We start from the raw sequence: 27,746 nt of genomic DNA, 5'->3' as shown, positions 1-27,746 counted from the left end.
TGAAAAAACTTAAGAACTCAGCTCTAGCCACTGAAATACACTACTACCCATTTTTCCCACATCTGAGACATTAAGGCCATGTCATGTAGTGACATGGGTTATGAGGTTGAATGACCGCTCCTTCCACCAGCTCATTTGCCCAAATCAGTTGGGTTATAGAGTCCTCCGTGTGCAAACATTTTGAATGACAGACTTTCAACCTGACACCTTTTAGGGCATGTATGCGGATGTCTAACTCCATGCTGTTAAGATCACATCTATTTAGTCTTGACTTTATAGCCAAACATCCCTTTGCATGCTGGAACTTGTAGTTATGCGTTTACCCATTATAAATATAGGCACAAAAGTGGTCCCATTCTTGCTGGGCTTAGAGACCCCAGCTACTCTTCAATGATGATGCACAATGAGGCTGAAACATGTCTGGGGATGCTTGTGGTCTCATGCAGAAGGGATGTGACCAAGCAGTTGCGGCTGGACTGCCTGTTTCGCGGTGGTACCAAACCTGATTTGCATATGGTCTTTCCCCTTCTGTAATGGCTTGCCAGGTGAAGAACGATGGTCTGGAGGGTTGCCCAGAGCGATGCCAGAGGTTACGATTGATTCTAAACATCCTTCCAGCCATTGCCTCTTTTTTTCTGCAACGTGCAAAGTGGCATGGTTTAAAATGCAAGGACTGGATACAAAAATGGTGTCTTTGACCTGAGGCCTGTTGGCGACTGAGTATAACGTGACGTGGACTTAAAGCATTGTTATATTGTAACTAAGCAAGTGGAGTTACAGCCGCGGCTAGGGGTGCAGGTGACTGATGAAAGAGTAAATAAAGGAACCTCGAATTCCAAATCAAATACTCATGCATGGCCTCTGCAGACAGTGTAGATGGGTGGGCTTCATTTTACAGGCCAGGTGTGTCTGACAACGCATTATGTTGCATCAATGATGCGCTGCAAGCCTTTTAAGTGGTCTACAGCCTATGGCCAGTCAGAAATGTTGGACTACATGTCCCATCAGCCCTAGCCAGCATAGTGAATGGTGAGGGATCACAGGAGGAGTAGACAACAATATCCCCCAAGCACCATCCTGTGACTTTGCGCCAGCAGCAGTGGATGCGCCCAAGAACATACCTAAAAGTGACCAGGAATTTTACTGCTGCCAAAACAATTCCCAATCAGATATGGGGTGTGCGTTCATGATAGCCCTGTACATACAATTGTAGTTTTGTTTTTGTTTCGTACCTTCGTCTTCATGGCCCCCCTTGTCTTGATGCGCCTTGAAACACTATTTTGCTGTATAGTGCGTGTTAGGCAGAATTGCAGGCAGTACCCTCTGGAGCCACTACACACAATTAGGACTACAGGTGTTAGCCAAACCAACCTTTGGTATAAGTCTGTACCACACAGTTTTTGGTAGCAAGCTGAGCAGCCAGGCTTATCTCAAGAGTGAATGTGAGCAGTACCAGTAGTTACACAGAGGACTTTCAATAACAGTGGTTCAAGTAAACTCCTATTCTCAAGGTTTCTTGGTAAAAACACTTATTAATGTATTACATAATCATTTAGAAAACATTTCACTAGAAGAAGGCAACTTAATATTATACACCAATACACTTCAATACAAAATTCTAAGGTTTTGAGACAGTTTGAGCTCCCCTGAAATAGGAGCCAAGTAGCAGTTCAGAACTTAGAAAGGAGCAAAAGGCACAAGGTAAGTAAAATAGATCATATATACTTTTTAGACAGTGCAAATAGTTTCAATTCACCAGAGGAGTTCAATTCAAGTCAATAGGCCAGGCCAAAGTCAATGGGCTAGTGTTCTGAATAAGAAAGAGCAGTTGTGGTATCAAACGGTAAAGTCTTTGCGAAAGTTCTTAGAAGTAGTTTAGGCGAAAAAAGATCATATGTCGGGTCACAAGCTGATTCGGCCTGCAAGTTGGGAAAGTTTCACAAACTTTCACTGCAAGAGTGGCGTTCTCTCACTCGGGTTGACACAGTACCTTTGTATGAAGAAACAAATGCTGCTGAAGTTGTGGTCCCTGACAGGTCCAGCAGATCTCTCTGTTCCTGAGCCTCAGTCGTGGGGACAAGAGGGAGGATGTCGGGGACTCATGCACTGCACGCGATCGTTGAAGAAAGCAAACAAAATGGAGTCACTTCAGTTAGCTGTAAATTCAAGAACACAAGCTAGTGTCCCTCTCCCAGTCTTGAGAATGGTATCCAGGTGTCTTGCGAGTTGATTGGTCCCACCAACTTAAAGGGAGAAGCCGTCCTTGAAGGAGCTTCTCTGTTGAATGGAGTTTGGCAATTCGGACCTGCAGCAGGGCTTCACCGGGCAAACCAACATCCAGGAGTTGCAGCAGCCGTCCTCTTCCAGCTCATCTTCGGTTCTTTCGTTCCATTGGTCCAGTGGTCGACTTTGCCTTCCAGTCCTGTAGACTCGCTTTTCAAACAGTTTTCTCCCATTCATTCCAGCCTAGCTGTCACTCACCCAGCAGGGTGCTTGTCCTTGCCGGACAGTCCGCCAGCCAATCACACCAGAATGCATTTGGGTCTCCTAGGAGACTAAGCACAGGGAGTTACGGGCTCCTCCCTCACTTACTGCCTACCCAGACATTCGGACGCCAGAGGCGGTTTTCAGTCCTGAATTCCGCCAAAGGCACATGAACAAAGGGACCAAACCTGGTATGGCGTGCAGAGACAAACTCTAGAAGGACCTTTCCAAAAAGAAACAGCAAAGAAATAAGACTGGGACCTGTTTAAATAAAGGGGTTTAAGGCGCCATCTTGAAAAACATGGCTCCCGTGATTTTTAGCTACCGGTGTTCGTGGTCGGGAGAAATCATGGTAGTTTGTTGTAAAACCACTGCCAACAGCCTTTTCAATAGGAAAGGGTAGCATTTGACTGCTACATGAGTATTTAGAGACAGGGGATACTATGTAACCCCTCCAGCTCTCCATTGGAAGATGGTGTGAGCTGGGTCTAAGAATTTGGAAAGACTAGTAAAGTCAATTTCACTTTACATTCTCTGGGAAACAGTAGTTAATCCCATAGAAGGTATTTAAACCTTTGGGAAGTCTAAAAAGACATCCCTGTGTCACTGCACTGAGGGTCCTGTGTAACACACATCAAAAGATGCCTATGGAGTTTTAAAACTCCATAACCAACAAAAATAAATACAGAAAACAAACAGAATTAAAAAGTATAGAGTCCCAAAGTTCAGCAAAAGAGCTGGGGGTCTCTAAGGTAGAGAGCAATTAGCACATTCTGAGAATACTCCCTAACAGTGCGCTTTACAAATACCCAATAAATAGAAATAAATGTGAAGGACCGTGAGCCTTCTAATTGCTGTTACCTTAGGGCCGCCTCCAAATCTGTGGGGCCTCTAGGGAAGTGTCTGATTTACCTAATGGCTAATCGGGCACAGGCTGCACTGGGTACATATTCAAAGAACCGTAACCCCATTCTGGGAAGGAATCTCACCCGCACTATACAAAGGGGTGCACTCTGATATGCCCATGTCTTCATAAAACACATATTGTAATATACAAATGATACTGCAGCGATTTTGGATGTAAACAGGCTGCATTTTGTTACAGAAAATCCACAACGATTCTGACAGGAACCCCAGAGGTCTTTTACATCATCTATAATTACCATGACCTTGACTCTTGCAGCCCTGCCAGCTGCCTGAATGGCCTACCTGCCTGAGCTGTGCCAGGGTTAATTGCAGAATCCAATGTCCAGCCAGACAGTCCAACGCCCAACCCTGGGCTAAACATCCACCCAATGGGCAACCCAAGGGGCCACTCCTGCTTGGCCCTTTGGACGTGAGTGGACCCCTCAACCCACAAACCAGGTAGCAAATTCATAGTTCATTTAAGTTCAACATTTTTGGTTGAAAATGGAACATTTTCATAATCCATTGTGTAAGTCTCCATCAACAGCGCCAATAAAATGCAACATTGAAAAAACACACAGTATAAGTTACGCACTCTGATCTTCCCAATGAATTGGCCATAAACCAGTTCCCAGTCAACAACTGCCATCATAAAGGGGTTGGGTGGGTGGGCTAACTTTGTCCTGAAGGTGCCGGGAGGCGGCGGGAAAGCGGAAGATACCTGTGCTTGCCTGACTTAAATACCCTGACCCCACCGGATGCAGGTAAGGCAGCCCCTCACCTGTGCTTCCGTCAACGAGCCCTGCCCCCTTTGACCCCCTACCCCCCATGCCGCCAGTGAAAACTAAGTCCCCCGCCATAGCCCTAATGGTGCGACTCTTGTAGGGCCATGGTGGCACCTCCAGATTGCCTCAGTGTGATATGGCACTACTTGCAGATGCATACAGCAGAGACGGGAGGATAGCTCAGGGGCAACGTGTTTGACTTGGAAGCAAGACACACATAACACAGGATCGAGTACCGCTATAAAATTAAATAGTCATATAGCATATCATATTAAAATGGTACTAAGGCTACTTTAGTGAGACCGTTTCGTGTGAACAGCCCTCATCTCCTGCATCAGCTGACTTGCTCTGCGCATCTAACCGTCATGAGTGTTACCTCATGTTGACTGCCTTTTCTTGTGAATTGTTTGCTCTGTTTTGTAACTTGTGTATAGCGGTTAGGTAACTTGTGTATAGCGTGTAAGCGTAAGCACTTTATTCATCCAACTAAATAAATACAGTCAGACCTGCTGAAGTGATATTTTAGCGAGATGCCAAGGGTCTTGATGAGAGTATTTTTGAAAACAGCACTGAGATTACTCTTTTCAAACCATTACGTGTGCACATTTCATTTTTTGCAATTTATACCCAAATAAAGCGCCACCGCAGAGGTTACGTGCCTTAGCAGGCTGTTGACAAATTAGGCGAGGGGTCCAGCTCCCACACAGAGTAACGTCTCTCTCCTGTATATGCAAGTAAAGGTCGAGGGGGTTGACCTTGAGGAAAAACGTGAGATTTCATTGACGGGTCGGGGACACTGGAAGGCCAGGGACACTTGTTCCCAACTCTACAGGTCTTTCAGGTTTGGTACACCCCGTTTCGGCACCGCTGGGTCGGCGCGGGCCGATTAGCCGTGGCCAGTTCTGCATGGCCAGTTCGGCGACGGGATGTTTTGGCGCTGGGATGTTTTGGCGCGCTGCACACTTGCGAGGTTGCAGCGCAGCCTTGTGCAATGGCACCAACCAGCGGGCATAGGAACATACCCCTTGTCGCATTTCAACGTCTCTAGGCCCAACACAGGCCCCGCTGCGGCCCCTCTCCTGTCCCCTCTCAGAAGCACGCACAAGTGTGCACTGAAGGCTGTCTTCAAGCCACGCTGAGGGAGAAGGCACGCATCATTTCACATCACGTAACATTTTCGGCGAGTTTCGCACCGCAACGAAAGTTCGGGTCATTAAAGCGGCACGGGTCAGAGGGGGTCAGCTCCGGACCCGGTGCCCAAAAGGATGATTTATGTTGATTACGTCTATTGTTTATTTACCAATAACCATGTTTTGTATCAATAAAATCCTATGGCCTTTTATTGCCAACACTTGACCAAATTGTTGTGGTAAAACTTTTAAGGGGGAGGGGTCAAGGGCCGGGAGGCATGAAGCCAGCCCAAGGCATGAAGCCAGCCCGCAAAACAACATAGTTATGTCTGCTGCATATGGGTTCAAGTTATCCGTGATTTCTATTACTAAGAAAGAGTCGAAGTGCCGTTCTTTTATCGTGTCCTTCTGTAAATTAACCACAGAGCTGGTAAAGGGAATGCACGCCCAAAAACGCCTGCATGGCTTGCAGCATTCCGGATTTTGGAGGAGACACACATGTGCTCTCCATCTGAAAGCCCGGCCAAACGGAGCAGGGCATTTCTGTGCGGCCAGTTCGCCCCGGCTCCTGCGCCAAATCGGCCTGCGCCGAACGGGCCGCGCCGAAATGTCCTGCTCCGTTTCAGGGGCCCTGTCGTGCCAGGGAAATCTCGCCACCTCCCTATTGGCAAGTTAGATGGGATGAACATAGCGCACATCCAACCAGCAAGCAACAAATCGCTATACCTAAAACGGTAGACTACAGGGAGAGGAGGAGAGGCGTGCGCAGGGGAGTCGGGGGTGCTCAAGGAGGTCAATGAAGTGTGTGTGGACTGTGCCGTCCCTTCTGCCTCTTTGATGAGGTACCCTGTGAGCGGGGGTTACAGCATCATGGACTGAAACACAAGGTCAGGCGTAATAAGCGGGGGTGGGAGGATGATGTTAAAAGATAAAGGTGATCTAGAGATAAGATCAAAAAAACATTCTAAAAAACCCCATTCTTGTTTCTTCTTCCCGTGTATGATTATTACCATCTTCATATTCATTTGTTGACTATTAAGATGTGGATTATTGGGATTATAGCATGTTTGTTTTTTCCTGTAGTGATTTCAGTGGTGTCCTAACCGGAAAAAAAGGAGGGGGTGTTGGTAGATTGTAGGCTCTGCATTTCAACATCCAGGTTCCGCATTTCATCATTCACATTTTATCTAAGGTTTGAATTTTAACTAGGGCCAAGCGTGTGAGATTCATAGATGGACTAATGAGTACGAGTCTCAGGCTGAATCTAAATAGATGCCAATGCACAGGACACATGCTAGAAAATTATCACTTTACTCCATGATGCTATTTTAATGGGCTGAGTTGCACCAAAAAAATAATACCAAAATGGAACTAATATACTAATTTACCCTACCCATGTAACACGTAACAGATTCCCATAATAACATTTAGTGCAAATTGGTCCATTATATAAACTGGATGCAGATTGACAGATAATGCCTGGTGGTGTGGAAAGAAAGATAAACCTTAAACGCACAGGCTGAATCTGTGCTGTATTGTAAGATGAGGAATGTGAAGATCCGTTCTTCTAAAGGCATCACATTGTTCCGGGGCACGAAGTGCAGGAGAAATGTAATAACTTCTATCCAGCAATGCAGTTTGGGTTTCGGGTAAAGGCACAGAGGAAATCACATGCTATTTTAGTGGTACGATCTTGTCAAAGGGACGTGTTTTTTGTTTTAGTGCCATAGGGTTTTATGAAAAGGGTTTGAAAAGAGAGGGCTAGGCATTCATTCTTCCACTCACTGACAAAGGAGGCAGAAGTGCTGGTTTGGGCATACTTACAGCATCATTAAGAGTTTGGCAGTAACCCTTAAATGCAGCGGTAACACTATTACCGCCTCATTTAAGGGTCTGCCAAATCACAGGTTTGGCAGGATTTACCCCCAGCTCAGAGCTGGGGGTAAATCTGCCGCGAATTTGCCATTTGTCGGCGTGATTACTGCACGTTAATACTACCAACAATAGTTGCACCGAAAATTCCCCATTGGGCCTAATGGGGAATTCCTGTTCTGCCAAACCCGTGATCCGGTGCTAATAGCGCCGAGGGGGTTTGGCAGTAACGCTATTGGCACGGGCGGTATCCCAGCGGGAATACTGCCAGGATACTGCCCGACTCGTGGTGAGGCTCTTAGTCTCCAGTGCTTGCAAGCTGACTGCCTGCTGGGCTGTGGCTGTCTCTCTCCTGGGTTGGCAGTTCTTAGAAAAGCTGCAGTCTCGAACAACCTTATCTGTGATTGACCCTAGGTCACTGCCAAGCTGAGTCATGGAATATCTCAAGCTTAACCTAGGTAATTATGCCGTTAATTGAGGGGCGTGTGAAGCTAATGTTTGATACTATAGTAGCATAGATTAAATAATTCCGTTCATTTTTAGGCGCCGCATTAGTAATTAAGAAGTTAAACGTGCATGTGAAACTGTGTTTATATTTATCCAAGTTTTGCTGTTATTTAGAGTGTATTTATTCTGACAGTTTTGTTGCAAATTCAAAGGCTGATAAGAGGCAGGGATTTGCACATTATCGTAGATAGAGCGTTGAAGTTCACTGCAGGAAAAACCTTAAAAAAACCTTATGTTGTGAATTACAATGTGGGCGCACGTGTCATTCTGTGTAACTTGCCTACTTCCAATTTATGATAAAAAATATTAATTTGAAAAGGTAATATTGTCTCATTATATTTTTCTGCATTCAGTCTCATTGGTTTGGCGTGCATCGAGGGATAGAACGTGTGGTAAGAAATCCCAAAGCAATGTTTTGTATTTCATTTGCATGCTTTATATGTTTTTAAACACAGCCAATTTTAGATAAAATATCACAGGAGAACAAGAGCCAATTACTCAGAGTGCATTAAGTCCAGGATTTGTTTATTGTTAGTGACGCTGGTGAAATAATTATTAGGCAGTATTCTGAAATTAGTCTCACCACTATAAAAAATACCCCAATAGGCTTACCACAAAATACCACCATACCAAAAATACCACAAAATACCACGTAATACAAAATATAACCCCAAAGAATCTCCTACAAGATCTCCTACAAGTCACTCCCGCAGGGGTACCTCATTCAGAAGGTACAAGTATATGGATTGACGGCGACCAAATGTCTGGTCTCGCCACAGCTTCAATGGAGACCTGCTGCTTTAGACAGGAATCACAGAGCTGAATTAACCAGAGACCCTTTGATCCATACAGACATGAAGATAGGTGGGACTTAGTATCACATGTTTCACCCATTTACCTTTTCTGTTGCAAAGCATGCTGTTTATGACCTCGTGCATACAGGAGATTGTTGGTGGGGATGCAGCATTTGTTATTAAGGTAGGCTTAGCCTACACCAATCGCGGTGGAACATTTGGCTTTATAAGAGGGTCGAGCCCATCTTTTGGGCAAATCATATGAAGACTTTGCAAGGAGTAACAGGAAGAACTAATTTGGACCCTGGCTGAAGGGACAGTCTGCCTTACAGCTTCCTCCGGTGAAGGAAGGCCAGGATTTCCAAAGAGGGAAGCAAGATCCCTCCCCTAAACATCTCCCAGGGAACAGAGGGAGATACTGAATCCAGAGGACCCTCCAGCAGCACCAGGACCGGAACCCAACCAGCACAGGGCATGCCCTAGCAATTACACACCTCAACTGTCATGCCAAGAGATACCATGACACCAGTTTCAAATATTTTGGCTGGCGCTGTAACACACATCATTAGTCGTGGGGTAGAAAACTCGATACAAGAACCGGAATGCATAGAATAAAATCAGGATAGCATGAGCTATGGTAATCTCACCTAAAAATGTACCCTCGCCGCCAGCTGTAGACGAATGCTCATGGACTCTTGCTGAGTAAGAAATGGTGTGCTTTGTGCATGTACAGAACGGATGGGGCAAGTGATTTTTTTTGTGCCGGCTGGTAGCTTGCAACGTGATTTTTTACCCATGATAGTACTCACACATACCGTGAAAAAACTTAAGAACTCAGCTCTAGCCACTGAAATACACTACTACCCATTTTTCCCACATCTGAGACATTAAGGCCATGTCATGTAGTGACATGGGTTATGAGGTTGAATGACCGCTCCTTCCACCAGCTCATTTGCCCAAATCAGTTGGGTTATAGAGTCCTCCGTGTGCAAACATTTTGAATGACAGACTTTCAACCTGAAACCTTTTAGGGCATGTATGCGGATGTCTAACTCCATGCTGTTAAGATCACATCTATTTAGTCTTGACTTTATAGCCAAACATCCCTTTGCATGCAGGAACTTGTAGTTATGCGTTTACCCATTATAAATATAGGCACAAAAGTGGTCCCATTCTTGCTGGGCTTAGAGACCCCAGCTACTCTTCAATGATGATGCACAATGAGGCTGAAACATGTCTGGGGATGCTTGTGGTCTCATGCAGAAGGGATGTGACCAAGCAGTTCCGGCTGGACTGCCTGTTTCGCGATGGTACCAAACCTGATTTGCATATGGTCTTTCCCCTTCTGTAATGGCTTGCCAGGTGAAGAACGATGGTCTGGAGGGTTGCCCAGAGCGATGCCAGAGGTTAAGATTGATTCTAAACATCCTTCCAGCCATTGCCTCTTTTTTTCTGCAACGTGCAAAGTGGCATGGTTTAAAATGCAAGGACTGGATACAAAAATGGTGTCTTTGACCTGAGGCCTGTTGGCGACTGAGTAAAACGTGACGTGGACTTAAAGCATTGTTATATTGTAACTAAGCAAGTGGAGTTACAGCCGCGGCTAGGGGTGCAGGTGACTGATGAAAGAGTAAATAAAGGAAGCTCGAATTCCAAATCAAATACTCATGCATGGCCTCTGTAGACAGTGTAGATGGGTGGGCTTCATTTTACAGGCCAGGTGTGTCTGACAATGCATTATGTTGCATCAATGATGCGCTGCAAGCCTTTTAAGTGGTCTACAGCCTATGGCCAGTCAGAAATGTTGGACTACATGTCCCATCAGCCCTAGCCAGCATAGTGAATGGTGAGGGATCACAGGAGGCGTAGACAACAATATCCCCCAAGCACCATCCTGTGACTTTGCGCAAACAGCAGTGGATGCGCCCAAGAACATACCTAAAAGTGACCAGGAATTTTACTGCTGCCAAAACAATTCCCAATCAGATATGGGGTGTGCGTTCATGATAGCCCTGTACATACAATTGTAGTTTTGTTTTTGTTTCGTACCTTCGTCTTCATGGCCCCCCTTGTCTTGATGCGCCTTGAAACACTATTTTGCTGTATAGTGCGTGTTAGGCAGAATTGCAGGCAGTACCCTCTGGAGCCACTACACACAATTAGGACTACAGGTGTTAGCCAAACCAACCTTTGGTATAAGTTTGTACCACACAGTTTTTGGTAGCGAGCTGAGCAGCCAGGCTTATCTCAAGAGTGAATGTGAGCAGTACCAGTAGTTACACAGAGGACTTTCAATAACAGTGGTTCAAGTAAACTCCTATTCTCAAGGTTTCTTGGTAAAAACACTTATTAATGTATTACATAATCATTTAGAAAACATTTCACTAGAAGAAGGCAACTTAATATTATACACCAATACACTTCAATACAAAATTCTAAGGTTTTGAGACAGTTTGAGCTCCCCTGAAATAGGAGCCAAGTAGCAGTTCAGAACTTAGAAAGGAGCAAAAGGCACAAGGTAAGTAAAATAGATCATATATACTTTTTAGACAGTGCAAATAGTTTCAATTCACCAGAGGAGTTCAATTCAAGTCAATAGGCCAGGCCAAAGTCAATGGGCTAGTGTTCTGAATAAGAAAGAGCAGTTGTGGTATCAAACGGTAAAGTCTTTGCGAAAGTTCTTAGAAGTAGTTTAGGCGAAAAAAGATCATATGTCGGGTCACAAGCTGATTCGGCCTGCAAGTTGGGAAAGTTTCACAAACTTTCACTGCAAGAGTGCCGTTCTCTCACTCGGGTTGACACAGTACCTTTGTATGAAGAAACAAATGCTGCTGAAGTTGTGGTCCCTGACAGGTCCAGCAGATCTCTCTGTTCCTGAGCCTCAGTCGTGGGGACAAGAGGGAGGATGTCGGGGACTCATGCACTGCACGCGATCGTTGAAGAAAGCAAACAAAATGGAGTCACTTCAGTTAGCTGTAAATTCAAGAACACAAGCTAGTGTCCCTCTCCCAGTCTTGAGAATGGTATCCAGGTGTCTTGCGAGTTGATTGGTCCCACCAACTTAAAGGGAGAAGCCGTCCTTGAAGGAGCTTCTCTGTTGAATGGAGTTTGGCAATTCGGACCTGCAGCAGGGCTTCACCGGGCAAACCAACATCCAGGAGTTGCAGCAGCCGTCCTCTTCCAGCTCATCTTCGGTTCTTTCGTTCCATTGGTCCAGTGGTCGACTTTGCCTTCCAGTCCTGTAGACTCGCTTTTCAAACAGTTTTCTCCCATTCATTCCAGCCTAGCTGTCACTCACCCAGCAGGGTGCTTGTCCTTGCCGGACAGTCCGCCAGCCAATCACACCAGAATGCATTTGGGTCTCCTAGGAGACTAAGCACAGGGAGTTACGGGCTCCTCCCTCACTTACTGCCTACCCAGACATTCGGACGCCAGAGGCGGTTTTCAGTCCTGAATTCCGCCAAAGGCACATGAACAAAGGGACCAAACCTGGTATGGCGTGCAGAGACAAACTCTAGAAGGACCTTTCCAAAAAGAAACAGCAAAGAAATAAGACTGGGACCTGTTTAAATAAAGGGGTTTAAGGCGCCATCTTGAAAAACATGGCTCCCGTGATTTTTAGCTACCGGTGTTCGTGGTCGGGAGAAATCATGGTAGTTTGTTGTAAAACCACTGCCAACAGCCTTTTCAATAGGAAAGGGTAGCATTTGACTGCTACATGAGTATTTAGAGACAGGGGATACTATGTAACCCCTCCAGCTCTCCATTGGAAGATGGTGTGAGCTGGGTCTAAGAATTTGGAAAGACTAGTAAAGTCAATTTCACTTTACATTCTCTGGGAAACAGTAGTTAATCCCATAGAAGGTATTTAAACCTTTGGGAAGTCTAAAAAGACATCCCTGTGTCACTGCACTGAGGGTCCTGTGTAACACACATCAAAAGATGCCTATGGAGTTTTAAAACTCCATAACCAACAAAAATAAATACAGAAAACAAACAGAATTAAAAAGTATAGAGTCCCAAAGTTCAGCAAAAGAGCTGGGGGTCTCTAAGGTAGAGAGCAATTAGCACATTCTGAGAATACTCCCTAACAGCGCGCTTTACAAATACCCAATAAATAGAAATAAATGTGAAGGACCGTGAGCCTTCTAATTGCTGTTACCTTAGGGCCGCCTCCAAATCTGTGGGGCCTCTAGGGAAGTGTCTGATTTACCTAATGGCTAATCGGGCACAGGCTGCACTGGGTACATATTCAAAGAACCGTAACCCCATTCTGGGAAGGAATCTCACCCGCACTATACAAAGGGGTGCACTCTGATATGCCCATGTCTTCATAAAACACATATTGTAATATACAAATGATACTGCAGCGATTTTGGATGTAAACAGGCTGCATTTTGTTACAGAAAATCCACAACGATTCTGACAGGAACCCCAGAGGTCTTTTACATCATCTATAATTACCATGACCTTGACTCTTGCAGCCCTGCCAGCTGCCTGAATGGCCTACCTGCCTGAGCTGTGCCAGGGTTAATTGCAGAATCCAATGTCCAGCCAGACAGTCCAACGCCCAACCCTGGGCTAAACATCCACCCAATGGGCAACCCAAGGGGCCACTCCTGCTTGGCCCTTTGGACGTGAGTGGACCCCTCAACCCACAAACCAGGTAGCAAATTCATAGTTCATTTAAGTTCAACATTTTTGGTTGAAAATGGAACATTTTCATAATCCATTGTGTAAGTCTCCATCAACAGCGCCAATAAAATGCAACATTGAAAAAACACACAGTATAAGTTACGCACTCTGATCTTCCCAATGAATTGGCCATAAACCAGTTCCCAGTCAACAACTGCCATCATAAAGGGGTTGGGTGGGTGGGCTAACTTTGTCCTGAAGGTGCCGGGAGGCGGCGGGAAAGCGGAAGATACCTGTGCTTGCCTGACTTAAATACCCTGACCCCACCGGATGCAGGTAAGGCAGCCCCTCACCTGTGCTTCCGTCAACGAGCCCTGCCCCCTTTGACCCCCTACCCCCCATGCCGCCAGTGAAAACTAAGTCCCCCGCCATAGCCCTAATGGTGCGACTCTTGTAGGGCCATGGTGGCACCTCCAGATTGCCTCAGTGTGATATGGCACTACTTGCAGATGCATACAGCAGAGACGGGAGGATAGCTCAGGGGCAACGTGTTTGACTTGGAAGCAAGACACACATAACACAGGATCGAGTACCGCTATAAAATTAAATAGTCATATAGCATATCATATTAAAATGGTACTAAGGCTACTTTAGTGAGACCGTTTCGTGTGAACAGCCCTCATCTCCTGCATCAGCTGACTTGCTCTGCGCATCTAACCGTCATGAGTGTTACCTCATGTTGACTGCCTTTTCTTGTGAATTGTTTGCTCTGTTTTGTAACTTGTGTATAGCGGTTAGGTAACTTGTGTATAGCGTGTAAGCGTAAGCACTTTATTCATCCAACTAAATAAATACAGTCAGACCTGCTGAAGTGATATTTTAGCGAGATGCCAAGGGTCTTGATGAGAGTATTTTTGAAAACAGCACTGAGATTACTCTTTTCAAACCATTACGTGTGCACATTTCATTTTTTGCAATTTATACCCAAATAAAGCGCCACCGCAGAGGTTACGTGCCTTAGCAGGCTGTTGACAAATTAGGCGAGGGGTCCAGCTCCCACACAGAGTAACGTCTCTCTCCTGTATATGCAAGTAAAGGTCGAGGGGGTTGACCTTGAGGAAAAACGTGAGATTTCATTGACGGGTCGGGGACACTGGAAGGCCAGGGACACTTGTTCCCAACTCTACAGGTCTTTCAGGTTTGGTACACCCCGTTTCGGCACCGCTGGGTCGGCGCGGGCCGATTAGCCGTGGCCAGTTCTGCGCGGCCAGTTCGGCGACGGGATGTTTTGGCGCTGGGATGTTTTGGCGCGCTGCACACTTGCGAGGTTGCAGCGCAGCCTTGTGCAATGGCACCAACCAGCGGGCATAGGAACATACCTCTTGTCGCATTTCAACGTCTCTAGGCCCAACACAGGCCCCGCTGCGGCCCCTCTCCTGTCCCCTCTCAGAAGCACGCACAAGTGTGCACTGAAGGCTGTCTTCAAGCCACGCTGAGGGAGAAGGCACGCATCATTTCACATCACGTAACATTTTCGGCGAGTTTCGCACCGCAACGAAAGTTCGGGTCATTAAAGCGGCACGGGTCAGAGGGGGTCAGCTCCGGACCCGGTGCCCAAAAGGATGATTTATGTTGATTACGTCTATTGTTTATTTACCAATAACCATGTTTTGTATCAATAAAATCCTATGGCCTTTTATTGCCAACACTTGACCAAATTGTTGTGGTAAAACTTTTAAGGGGGAGGGGTCAAGGGCCGGGAGGCATGAAGCCAGCCCAAGGCATGAAGCCAGCCCGCAAAACAACATAGTTATGTCTGCTGCATATGGGTTCAAGTTATCCGTGATTTCTATTACTAAGAAAGAGTCGAAGTGCCGTTCTTTTATCGTGTCCTTCTGTAAATTAACCACAGAGCTGGTAAAGGGAATGCACGCCCAAAAACGCCTGCATGGCTTGCAGCATTCCGGATTTTGGAGGAGACACACATGTGCTCTCCATCTGAAAGCCCGGCCAAACGGAGCAGGGCATTTCTGTGCGGCCAGTTCGCCCCGGCTCCTGCGCCAAATCGGCCTGCGCCGAACGGGCCGCGCCGAAATGTCCTGCTCCGTTTCAGGGGCCCCGTCGTGCCAGGGAAATCTCGCCACCTCCCTATTGGCAAGTTAGATGGGATGAACATAGCGCACATCCAACCAGCAAGCAACAAATCGCTATACCTAAAACGGTAGACTACAGGGAGAGGAGGAGAGGCGTGCGCAGGGGAGTCGGGGGTGCTCAAGGAGGTCAATGAAGTGTGTGTGGACTGTGCCGTCCCTTCTGCCTCTTTGATGAGGTACCCTGTGAGCGGGGGTTACAGCATCATGGACTGAAACACAAGGTCAGGCGTAATAAGCGGGGGTGGGAGGATGATGTTAAAAGATAAAGGTGATCTAGAGATAAGATCAAAAAAACATTCTAAAAAACCCCATTCTTGTTTCTTCTTCCCGTGTATGATTATTACCATCTTCATATTCATTTGTTGACTATTAAGATGTGGATTATTGGGATTATAGCATGTTTGTTTTTTCCTGTAGTGATTTCAGTGGTGTCCTAACCGGAAAAAAAGGAGGGGGTGTTGGTAGATTGTAGGCTCTGCATTTCAACATCCAGGTTCCGCATTTCATCATTCACATTTTATCTAAGGTTTGAATTTTAACTAGGGCCAAGCGTGTGAGATTCATAGATGGACTAATGAGTACGAGTCTCAGGCTGAATCTAAATAGATGCCAATGCACAGGACACATGCTAGAAAATTATCACTTTACTCCATGATGCTATTTTAATGGGCTGAGTTGCACCAAAAAAATAATACCAAAATGGAACTAATATACTAATTTACCCTACCCATGTAACACGTAACAGATTCCCATAATAACATTTAGTGCAAATTGGTCCATTATATAAACTGGATGCAGATTGACAGATAATGCCTGGTGGTGTGGAAAGAAAGATAAACCTTAAACGCACAGGCTGAATCTGTGCTGTATTGTAAGATGAGGAATGTGAAGATCCGTTCTTCTAAAGGCATCACATTGTTCCGGGGCACGAAGTGCAGGAGAAATGTAATAACTTCTATCCAGCAATGCAGTTTGGGTTTCGGGTAAAGGCACAGAGGAAATCACATGCTATTTTAGTGGTACGATCTTGTCAAAGGGACGTGTTTTTTGTTTTAGTGCCATAGGGTTTTATGAAAAGGGTTTGAAAAGAGAGGGCTAGGCATTCATTCTTCCACTCACTGACAAAGGAGGCAGAAGTGCTGGTTTGGGCATACTTACAGCATCATTAAGAGTTTGGCAGTAACCCTTAAATGCAGCGGTAACACTATTACCGCCTCATTTAAGGGTCTGCCAAATCACAGGTTTGGCAGGATTTACCCCCAGCTCAGAGCTGGGGGTAAATCTGCCGCGAATTTGCCATTTGTCGGCGTGATTACTGCACGTTAATACTACCAACAATAGTTGCACCGAAAATTCCCCATTGGGCCTAATGGGGAATTCCTGTTCTGCCAAACCCGTGATCCGGTGCTAATAGCGCCGAGGGGGTTTGGCAGTAACGCTATTGGCACGGGCGGTATCCCAGCGGGAATACTGCCAGGATACTGCCCGACTCGTGGTGAGGCTCTTAGTCTCCAGTGCTTGCAAGCTGACTGCCTGCTGGGCTGTGGCTGTCTCTCTCCTGGGTTGGCAGTTCTTAGAAAAGCTGCAGTCTCGAACAACCTTATCTGTGATTGACCCTAGGTCACTGCCAAGCTGAGTCATGGAATATCTCAAGCTTAACCTAGGTAATTATGCCGTTAATTGAGGGGCGTGTGAAGCTAATGTTTGATACTATAGTAGCATAGATTAAATAATTCCGTTCATTTTTAGGCGCCGCATTAGTAATTAAGAAGTTAAACGTGCATGTGAAACTGTGTTTATATTTATCCAAGTTTTGCTGTTATTTAGAGTGTATTTATTCTGACAGTTTTGTTGCAAATTCAAAGGCTGATAAGAGGCAGGGATTTGCACATTATCGTAGATAGAGAGTTGAAGTTCACTGCAGGAAAAACCTTAAAAAAACCTTATGTTGTGAATTACAATGTGGGCGCACGTGTCATTCTGTGTAACTTGCCTACTTCCAATTTATGATAAAAAATATTAATTTGAAAAGGTAATATTGTCTCATTATATTTTTCTGCATTCAGTCTCATTGGTTTGGCGTGCATCGAGGGATAGAACGTGTGGTAAGAAATCCCAAAGCAATGTTTTGTATTTCATTTGCATGCTTTATATGTTTTTAAACACAGCCAATTTTAGATAAAATATCACAGGAGAACAAGAGCCAATTACTCAGAGTGCATTAAGTCCAGGATTTGTTTATTGTTAGTGACGCTGGTGAAATAATTATTAGGCAGTATTCTGAAATTAGTCTCACCACTATAAAAAATACCCCAATAGGCTTACCACAAAATACCACCATACCAAAAATACCACAAAATACCACGTAATACAAAATATAACCCCAAAGAATCTCCTACAAGATCTCCTACAAGTCACTCCCGCAGGGGTACCTCATTCAGAAGGTACAAGTATATGGATTGACGGCGACCAAATGTCTGGTCTCGCCACAGCTTCAATGGAGACCTGCTGCTTTAGACAGGAATCACAGAGCTGAATTAACCAGAGACCCTTTGATCCATACAGACATGAAGATAGGTGGGACTTAGTATCACATGTTTCACCCATTTACCTTTTCTGTTGCAAAGCATGCTGTTTATGACCTCGTGCATACAGGAGATTGTTGGTGGGGATGCAGCATTTGTTATTAAGGTAGGCTTAGCCTACACCAATCGCGGTGGAACATTTGGCTTTATAAGAGGGTCGAGCCCATCTTTTGGGCAAATCATATGAAGACTTTGCAAGGAGTAACAGGAAGAACTAATTTGGACCCTGGCTGAAGGGACAGTCTGCCTTACAGCTTCCTCCGGTGAAGGAAGGCCAGGATTTCCAAAGAGGGAAGCAAGATCCCTCCCCTAAACATCTCCCAGGGAACAGAGGGAGATACTGAATCCAGAGGACCCTCCAGCAGCACCAGGACCGGAACCCAACCAGCACAGGGCATGCCCTAGCAATTACACACCTCAACTGTCATGCCAAGAGATACCATGACACCAGTTTCAAATATTTTGGCTGGCGCTGTAACACAAATCATTAGTCGTGGGGTAGAAAACTCGATACAAGAACCGGAATGCATAGAATAAAATCAGGATAGCATGAGCTATGGTAATCTCACCTAAAAATGTACCCTCGCCGCCAGCTGTAGACGAATGCTCATGGACTCTTGCTGAGTAAGAAATGGTGTGCTTTGTGCATGTACAGAACGGATGGGGCAAGTGATTTTTTTTGTGCCGGCTGGTAGCTTGCAACGTGATTTTTTACCCATGATAGTACTCACACATACCGTGAAAAAACTTAAGAACTCAGCTCTAGCCACTGAAATACACTACTACCCATTTTTCCCACATCTGAGACATTAAGGCCATGTCATGTAGTGACATGGGTTATGAGGTTGAATGACCGCTCCTTCCACCAGCTCATTTGCCCAAATCAGTTGGGTTATAGAGTCCTCCGTGTGCAAACATTTTGAATGACAGACTTTCAACCTGACACCTTTTAGGGCATGTATGCGGATGTCTAATTCCATGCTGTTAAGATCACATCTATTTAGTCTTGACTTTATAGCCAAACATCCCTTTGCATGCTGGAACTTGTAGTTATGCGTTTACCCATTATAAATATAGGCACAAAAGTGGTCCCATTCTTGCTGGGCTTAGAGACCCCAGCTACTCTTCAATGATGATGCACAATGAGGCTGAAACATGTCTGGGGATGCTTGTGGTCTCATGCAGAAGGGATGTGACCAAGCAGTTCCGGCTGGACTGCCTGTTTCGCGATGGTACCAAACCTGATTTGCATATGGTCTTTCCCCTTCTGTAATGGCTTGCCAGGTGAAGAACGATGGTCTGGAGGGTTGCCCAGAGCGATGCCAGAGGTTAAGATTGATTCTAAACATCCTTCCAGCCATTGCCTCTTTTTTTCTGCAACGTGCAAAGTGGCATGGTTTAAAATGCAAGGACTGGATACAAAAATGGTGTCTTTGACCTGAGGCCTGTTGGCGACTGAGTATAACGTGACGTGGACTTAAAGCATTGTTATATTGTAACTAAGCAAGTGGAGTTACAGCAGCGGCTAGGGGTGCAGGTGACTGATGAAAGAGTAAATAAAGGAAGCTCGAATTCCAAATCAAATACTCATGCATGGCCTCTGTAGACAGTGTAGATGGGTGGGCTTCATTTTACAGGCCAGGTGTGTCTGACAATGCATTATGTTGCATCAATGATGCGCTGCAAGCCTTTTAAGTGGTCTACAGCCTATGGCCAGTCAGAAATGTTGGACTACATGTCCCATCAGCCCTAGCCAGCATAGTGAATGGTGAGGGATCACAGGAGGCGTAGACAACAATATCCCCCAAGCACCATCCTGTGACTTTGCGCCAGCAGCAGTGGATGCGCCCAAGAACATACCTAAAAGTGACCAGGAATTTTACTGCTGCCAAAACAATTCCCAATCAGATATGGGGTGTGCGTTCATGATAGCCCTGTACATACAATTGTAGTTTTGTTTTTGTTTCGTACCTTCGTCTTCATGGCCCCCCTTGTCTTGATGCGCCTTGAAACACTATTTTGCTGTATAGTGCGTGTTAGGCAGAATTGCAGGCAGTACCCTCTGGAGCCACTACACACAATTAGGACTACAGGTGTTAGCCAAACCAACCTTTGGTATAAGTTTGTACCACACAGTTTTTGGTAGCGAGCTGAGCAGCCAGGCTTATCTCAAGAGTGAATGTGAGCAGTACCAGTAGTTACACAGAGGACTTTCAATAACAGTGGTTCAAGTAAACTCCTATTCTCAAGGTTTCTTGGTAAAAACACTTATTAATGTATTACATAATCATTTAGAAAACATTTCACTAGAAGAAGGCAACTTAATATTATACACCAATACACTTCAATACAAAATTCTAAGGTTTTGAGACAGTTTGAGCTCCCCTGAAATAGGAGCCAAGTAGCAGTTCAGAACTTAGAAAGGAGCAAAAGGCACAAGGTAAGTAAAATAGATCATATATACTTTTTAGACAGTGCAAATAGTTTCAATTCACCAGAGGAGTTCAATTCAAGTCAATAGGCCAGGCCAAAGTCAATGGGCTAGTGTTCTGAATAAGAAAGAGCAGTTGTGGTATCAAACGGTAAAGTCTTTGCGAAAGTTCTTAGAAGTAGTTTAGGCGAAAAAAGATCATATGTCGGGTCACAAGCTGATTCGGCCTGCAAGTTGGGAAAGTTTCACAAACTTTCACTGCAAGAGTGGCGTTCTCTCACTCGGGTTGACACAGTACCTTTGTATGAAGAAACAAATGCTGCTGAAGTTGTGGTCCCTGACAGGTCCAGCAGATCTCTCTGTTCCTGAGCCTCAGTCGTGGGGACAAGAGGGAGGATGTCGGGGACTCATGCACTGCACGCGATCGTTGAAGAAAGCAAACAAAATGGAGTCACTTCAGTTAGCTGTAAATTCAAGAACACAAGCTAGTGTCCCTCTCCCAGTCTTGAGAATGGTATCCAGGTGTCTTGCGAGTTGATTGGTCCCACCAACTTAAAGGGAGAAGCCGTCCTTGAAGGAGCTTCTCTGTTGAATGGAGTTTGGCAATTCGGACCTGCAGCAGGGCTTCACCGGGCAAACCAACATCCAGGAGTTGCAGCAGCCGTCCTCTTCCAGCTCATCCTCGGTTCTTTCGTTCCATTGGTCCAGTGGTCGACTTTGCCTTCCAGTCCTGTAGACTCGCTTTTCAAACAGTTTTCTCCCATTCATTCCAGCCTAGCTGTCACTCACCCAGCAGGGTGCTTGTCCTTGCCGGACAGTCCGCCAGCCAATCACACCAGAATGCATTTGGGTCTCCTAGGAGACTAAGCACAGGGAGTTACGGGCTCCTCCCTCACTTACTGCCTACCCAGACATTCGGACGCCAGAGGCGGTTTTCAGTCCTGAATTCCGCCAAAGGCACATGAACAAAGGGACCAAACCTGGTATGGCGTGCAGAGACAAACTCTAGAAGGACCTTTCCAAAAAGAAACAGCAAAGAAATAAGACTGGGACCTGTTTAAATAAAGGGGTTTAAGGCGCCATCTTGAAAAACATGGCTCGCGTGATTTTTAGCTACCGGTGTTCGTGGTCGGGAGAAATCATGGTAGTTTGTTGTAAAACCACTGCCAACAGCCTTTTCAATAGGAAAGGGTAGCATTTGACTGCTACATGAGTATTTAGAGACAGGGGATACTATGTAACCCCTCCAGCTCTCCATTGGAAGATGGTGTGAGCTGGGTCTAAGAATTTGGAAAGACTAGTAAAGTCAATTTCACTTTACATTCTCTGGGAAACAGTAGTTAATCCCATAGAAGGTATTTAAACCTTTGGGAAGTCTAAAAAGACATCCCTGTGTCACTGCACTGAGGGTCCTGTGTAACACACATCAAAAGATGCCTATGGAGTTTTAAAACTCCATAACCAACAAAAATAAATACAGAAAACAAACAGAATTAAAAAGTATAGAGTCCCAAAGTTCAGCAAAAGAGCTGGGGGTCTCTAAGGTAGAGAGCAATTAGCACATTCTGAGAATACTCCCTAACAGTGCGCTTTACAAATACCCAATAAATAGAAATAAATGTGAAGGACCGTGAGCCTTCTAATTGCTGTTACCTTAGGGCCGCCTCCAAATCTGTGGGGCCTCTAGGGAAGTGTCTGATTTACCTAATGGCTAATCGGGCACAGGCTGCACTGGGTACATATTCAAAGAACCGTAACCCCATTCTGGGAAGGAATCTCACCCGCACTATACAAAGGGGTGCACTCTGATATGCCCATGTCTTCATAAAACACATATTGTAATATACAAATGATACTGCAGCGATTTTGGATGTAAACAGGCTGCATTTTGTTACAGAAAATCCACAACGATTCTGACAGGAACCCCAGAGGTCTTTTACATCATCTATAATTACCATGACCTTGACTCTTGCAGCCCTGCCAGCTGCCTGAATGGCCTACCTGCCTGAGCTGTGCCAGGGTTAATTGCAGAATCCAATGTCCAGCCAGACAGTCCAACGCCCAACCCTGGGCTAAACATCCACCCAATGGGCAACCCAAGGGGCCACTCCTGCTTGGCCCTTTGGACGTGAGTGGACCCCTCAACCCACAAACCAGGTAGCAAATTCATAGTTCATTTAAGTTCAACATTTTTGGTTGAAAATGGAACATTTTCATAATCCATTGTGTAAGTCTCCATCAACAGCGCCAATAAAATGCAACATTGAAAAAACACACAGTATAAGTTACGCACTCTGATCTTCCCAATGAATTGGCCATAAACCAGTTCCCAGTCAACAACTGCCATCATAAAGGGGTTGGGTGGGTGGGCTAACTTTGTCCTGAAGGTGCCGTGAGGCGGCGTGAAAGCGGAAGATACCTGTGCTTGCCTGACTTAAATACCCTGACCCCACCGGATGCAGGTAAGGCAGCCCCTCACCTGTGCTTCCGTCAACGAGCCCTGCCCCCTTTGACCCCCTACCCCCCATGCCGCCAGTGAAAACTAAGTCCCCCGCCATAGCCCCTAATGGTGCGACTCTTGTAGGGCCATGGTGGCACCTCCAGATTGCCTCAGTGTGATATGGCACTACTTGCAGATGCATACAGCAGAGACGGGAGGATAGCTCAGGGGCAACGTGTTTGACTTGGAAGCAAGACACACATAACACAGGATCGAGTACCGCTATAAAATTAAATAGTCATATAGCATATCATATTAAAATGGTACTAAGGCTACTTTAGTGAGACCGTTTCGTGTGAACAGCCCTCATCTCCTGCATCAGCTGACTTGCTCTGCGCATCTAACCGTCATGAGTGTTACCTCATGTTGACTGCCTTTTCTTGTGAATTGTTTGCTCTGTTTTGTAACTTGTGTATAGCGGTTAGGTAACTTGTGTATAGCGTGTAAGCGTAAGCACTTTATTCATCCAACTAAATAAATACAGTCAGACCTGCTGAAGTGATATTTTAGCGAGATGCCAAGGGTCTTGATGAGAGTATTTTTGAAAACAGCACTGAGATTACTCTTTTCAAACCATTACGTGTGCACATTTCATTTTTTGCAATTTATACCCAAATAAAGCGCCACCGCAGAGGTTACGTGCCTTAGCAGGCTGTTGACAAATTAGGCGAGGGGTCCAGCTCCCACACAGAGTAACGTCTCTCTCCTGTATATGCAAGTAAAGGTCGAGGGGGTTGACCTTGAGGAAAAACGTGAGATTTCATTGACGGGTCGGGGACACTGGAAGGCCAGGGACACTTGTTCCCAACTCTACAGGTCTTTCAGGTTTGGTACACCCCGTTTCGGCACCGCTGGGTCGGCGCGGGCCGATTAGCCGTGGCCAGTTCTGCGCGGCCAGTTCGGCGACGGGATGTTTTGGCGCTGGGATGTTTTGGCGCGCTGCACACTTGCGAGGTTGCAGCGCAGCCTTGTGCAATGGCACCAACCAGCGGGCATAGGAACATACCTCTTGTCGCATTTCAACGTCTCTAGGCCCAACACAGGCCCCGCTGCGGCCCCTCTCCTGTCCCCTCTCAGAAGCACGCACAAGTGTGCACTGAAGGCTGTCTTCAAGCCACGCTGAGGGAGAAGGCACGCATCATTTCACATCACGTAACATTTTCGGCGAGTTTCGCACCGCAACGAAAGTTCGGGTTATTAAAGCGGCACGGGTCAGAGGGGGTCAGCTCCGGACCCGGTGCCCAAAAGGATGATTTATGTTGATTACGTCTATTGTTTATTTACCAATAACCATGTTTTGTATCAATAAAATCCTATGGCCTTTTATTGCCAACACTTGACCAAATTGTTGTGGTAAAACTTTTAAGGGGGAGGGGTCAAGGGCCGGGAGGCATGAAGCCAGCCCAAGGCATGAAGCCAGCCCGCAAAACAACATAGTTATGTCTGCTGCATATGGGTTCAAGTTATCCGTGATTTCTATTACTAAGAAAGAGTCGAAGTGCCGTTCTTTTATCGTGTCCTTCTGTAAATTAACCACAGAGCTGGTAAAGGGAATGCACGCCCAAAAACGCCTGCATGGCTTGCAGCATTCCGGATTTTGGAGGAGACACACATGTGCTCTCCATCTGAAAGCCCGGCCAAACGGAGCAGGGCATTTCTGTGCGGCCAGTTCGCCCCGGCTCCTGCGCCAAATCGGCCTGCGCCGAACGGGCCGCGCCGAAATGTCCTGCTCCGTTTCAGGGGCCCCGTCGTGCCAGGGAAATCTCGCCACCTCCCTATTGGCAAGTTAGATGGGATGAACATAGCGCACATCCAACCAGCAAGCAACAAATCGCTATACCTAAAACGGTAGACTACAGGGAGAGGAGGAGAGGCGTGCGCAGGGGAGTCGGGGGTGCTCAAGGAGGTCAATGAAGTGTGTGTGGACTGTGCCGTCCCTTCTGCCTCTTTGATGAGGTACCCTGTGAGCGGGGGTTACAGCATCATGGACTGAAACACAAGGTCAGGCGTAATAAGCGGGGGTGGGAGGATGATGTTAAAAGATAAAGGTGATCTAGAGATAAGATCAAAAAAACATTCTAAAAAACCCCATTCTTGTTTCTTCTTCCCGTGTATGATTATTACCATCTTCATATTCATTTGTTGACTATTAAGATGTGGATTATTGGGATTATAGCATGTTTGTTTTTTCCTGTAGTGATTTCAGTGGTGTCCTAACCGGAAAAAAAGGAGGGGGTGTTGGTAGATTGTAGGCTCTGCATTTCAACATCCAGGTTCCGCATTTCATCATTCACATTTTATCTAAGGTTTGAATTTTAACTAGGGCCAAGCGTGTGAGATTCATAGATGGACTAATGAGTATGAGTCTCAGGCTGAATCTAAATAGATGCCAATGCACAGGACACATGCTAGAAAATTATCACTTTACTCCATGATGCTATTTTAATGGGCTGAGTTGCACCAGAAAAATAATACCAAAATGGAACTAATATACTAATTTACCCTACCCATGTAACACGTAACAGATTCCCATAATAACATTTAGTGCAAATTGGTCCATTATATAAACTGGATGCAGAGTGACAGATAATGCCTGGTGGTGTGGAAAGAAAGATAAACCTTAAACGCACAGGCTGAATCTGTGCTGTATTGTAAGATGAGGAATGTGAAGATCCGTTCTTCTAAAGGCATCACATTGTTCCGGGGCACGAAGTGCAGGAGAAATGTAATAACTTCTATCCAGCAATGCAGTTTGGGTTTCGGGTAAAGGCACAGAGGAAATCACATGCTATTTTAGTGGTACGATCTTGTCAAAGGGACGTGTTTTTTGTTTTAGTGCCATAGGGTTTTATGAAAAGGGTTTGAAAAGAGAGGGCTAGGCATTCATTCTTCCACTCACTGACAAAGGAGGCAGAAGTGCTGGTTTGGGCATACTTACAGCATCATTAAGAGTTTGGCAGTAACCCTTAAATGCAGCGGTAACACTATTACCGCCTCATTTAAGGGTCTGCCAAATCACAGGTTTGGCAGGATTTACCCCCAGCTCAGAGCTGGGGGTAAATCTGCCGCGAATTTGCCATTTGTCGGCGTGATTACTGCACGTTAATACTACCAACAATAGTTGCACCGAAAATTCCCCATTGGGCCTAATGGGGAATTCCTGTTCTGCCAAACCCGTGATCCGGTGCTAATAGCGCCGAGGGGGTTTGGCAGTAACGCTATTGGCACGGGCGGTATCCCAGCGGGAATACTGCCAGGATACTGCCCGACTCGTGGTGAGGCTCTTAGTCTCCAGTGCTTGCAAGCTGACTGCCTGCTGGGCTGTGGCTGTCTCTCTCCTGGGTTGGCAGTTCTTAGAAAAGCTGCAGTCTCGAACAACCTTATCTGTGATTGACCCTAGGTCACTGCCAAGCTGAGTCATGGAATATCTCAAGCTTAACCTAGGTAATTATGCCGTTAATTGAGGGGCGTGTGAAGCTAATGTTTGATACTATAGTAGCATAGATTAAATAATTCCGTTCATTTTTAGGCGCCGCATTAGTAATTAAGAAGTTAAACGTGCATGTGAAACTGTGTTTATATTTATCCAAGTTTTGCTGTTATTTAGAGTGTATTTATTCTGACAGTTTTGTTGCAAATTCAAAGGCTGATAAGAGGCAGGGATTTGCACATTATCGTAGATAGAGCGTTGAAGTTCACTGCAGGAAAAACCTTAAAAAAACCTTATGTTGTGAATTACAATGTGGGCGCACGTGTCATTCTGTGTAACTTGCCTACTTCCAATTTATGATAAAAAATATTAATTTGAAAAGGTAATATTGTCTCATTATATTTTTCTGCATTCAGTCTCATTGGTTTGGCGTGCATCGAGGGATAGAACGTGTGGTAAGAAATCCCAAAGCAATGTTTTGTATTTCATTTGCATGCTTTATATGTTTTTAAACACAGCCAATTTTAGATAAAATATCACAGGAGAACAAGAGCCAATTACTCAGAGTGCATTAAGTCCAGGATTTGTTTATTGTTAGTGACGCTGGTGAAATAATTATTAGGCAGTATTCTGAAATTAGTCTCACCACTATAAAAAATACCCCAATAGGCTTACCACAAAATACCACCATACCAAAAATACCACAAAATACCACGTAATACAAAATATAACCCCAAAGAATCTCCTACAAGATCTCCTACAAGTCACTCCCGCAGGGGTACCTCATTCAGAAGGTACAAGTATATGGATTGACGGCGACCAAATGTCTGGTCTCGCCACAGCTTCAATGGAGACCTGCTGCTTTAGACAGGAATCACAGAGCTGAATTAACCAGAGACCCTTTGATCCATACAGACATGAAGATAGGTGGGACTTAGTATCACATGTTTCACCCATTTACCTTTTCTGTTGCAAAGCATGCTGTTTATGACCTCGTGCATACAGGAGATTGTTGGTGGGGATGCAGCATTTGTTATTAAGGTAGGCTTAGCCTACACCAATCGCGGTGGAACATTTGGCTTTATAAGAGGGTCGAGCCCATCTTTTGGGCAAATCATATGAAGACTTTGCAAGGAGTAACAGGAAGAACTAATTTGGACCCTGGCTGAAGGGACAGTCTGCCTTACAGCTTCCTCCGGTGAAGGAAGGCCAGGATTTCCAAAGAGGGAAGCAAGATCCCTCCCCTAAACATCTCCCAGGGAACAGAGGGAGATACTGAATCCAGAGGACCCTCCAGCAGCACCAGGACCGGAACCCAACCAGCACAGGGCATGCCCTAGCAATTACACACCTCAACTGTCATGCCAAGAGATACCATGACACCAGTTTCAAATATTTTGGCTGGCGCTGTAACACACATCATTAGTCGTGGGGTAGAAAACTCGATACAAGAACCGGAATGCATAGAATAAAATCAGGATAGCATGAGCTATGGTAATCTCACCTAAAAATGTACCCTCGCCGCCAGCTGTAG

The 27,746-nt window shown here is 45.6% G+C and overlaps 1 protein-coding gene across 2 annotated transcripts in view; it reads right to left on the bottom strand.

The window, feature by feature from the left end:
- The window catches only part of DISP2 (dispatched RND transporter family member 2), a 727,615-nt gene that overhangs the window by 541,579 nt on the left and 158,290 nt on the right, over positions 1 to 27,746 (bottom strand). The window lies entirely within an intron of this gene.

The sequence above is a fragment of the Ambystoma mexicanum genome, chromosome 14 (assembly GCF_040938575.1).
Source record: "Ambystoma mexicanum isolate Mex_15411 chromosome 14, UKY_AmexF1_1, whole genome shotgun sequence".
NCBI lineage: Eukaryota > Metazoa > Chordata > Amphibia > Caudata > Ambystomatidae > Ambystoma > Ambystoma mexicanum.
The sequence above is the reverse complement of the archived record's forward strand: the minus strand, read 5'-3'. Positions and strand labels throughout refer to the sequence as shown.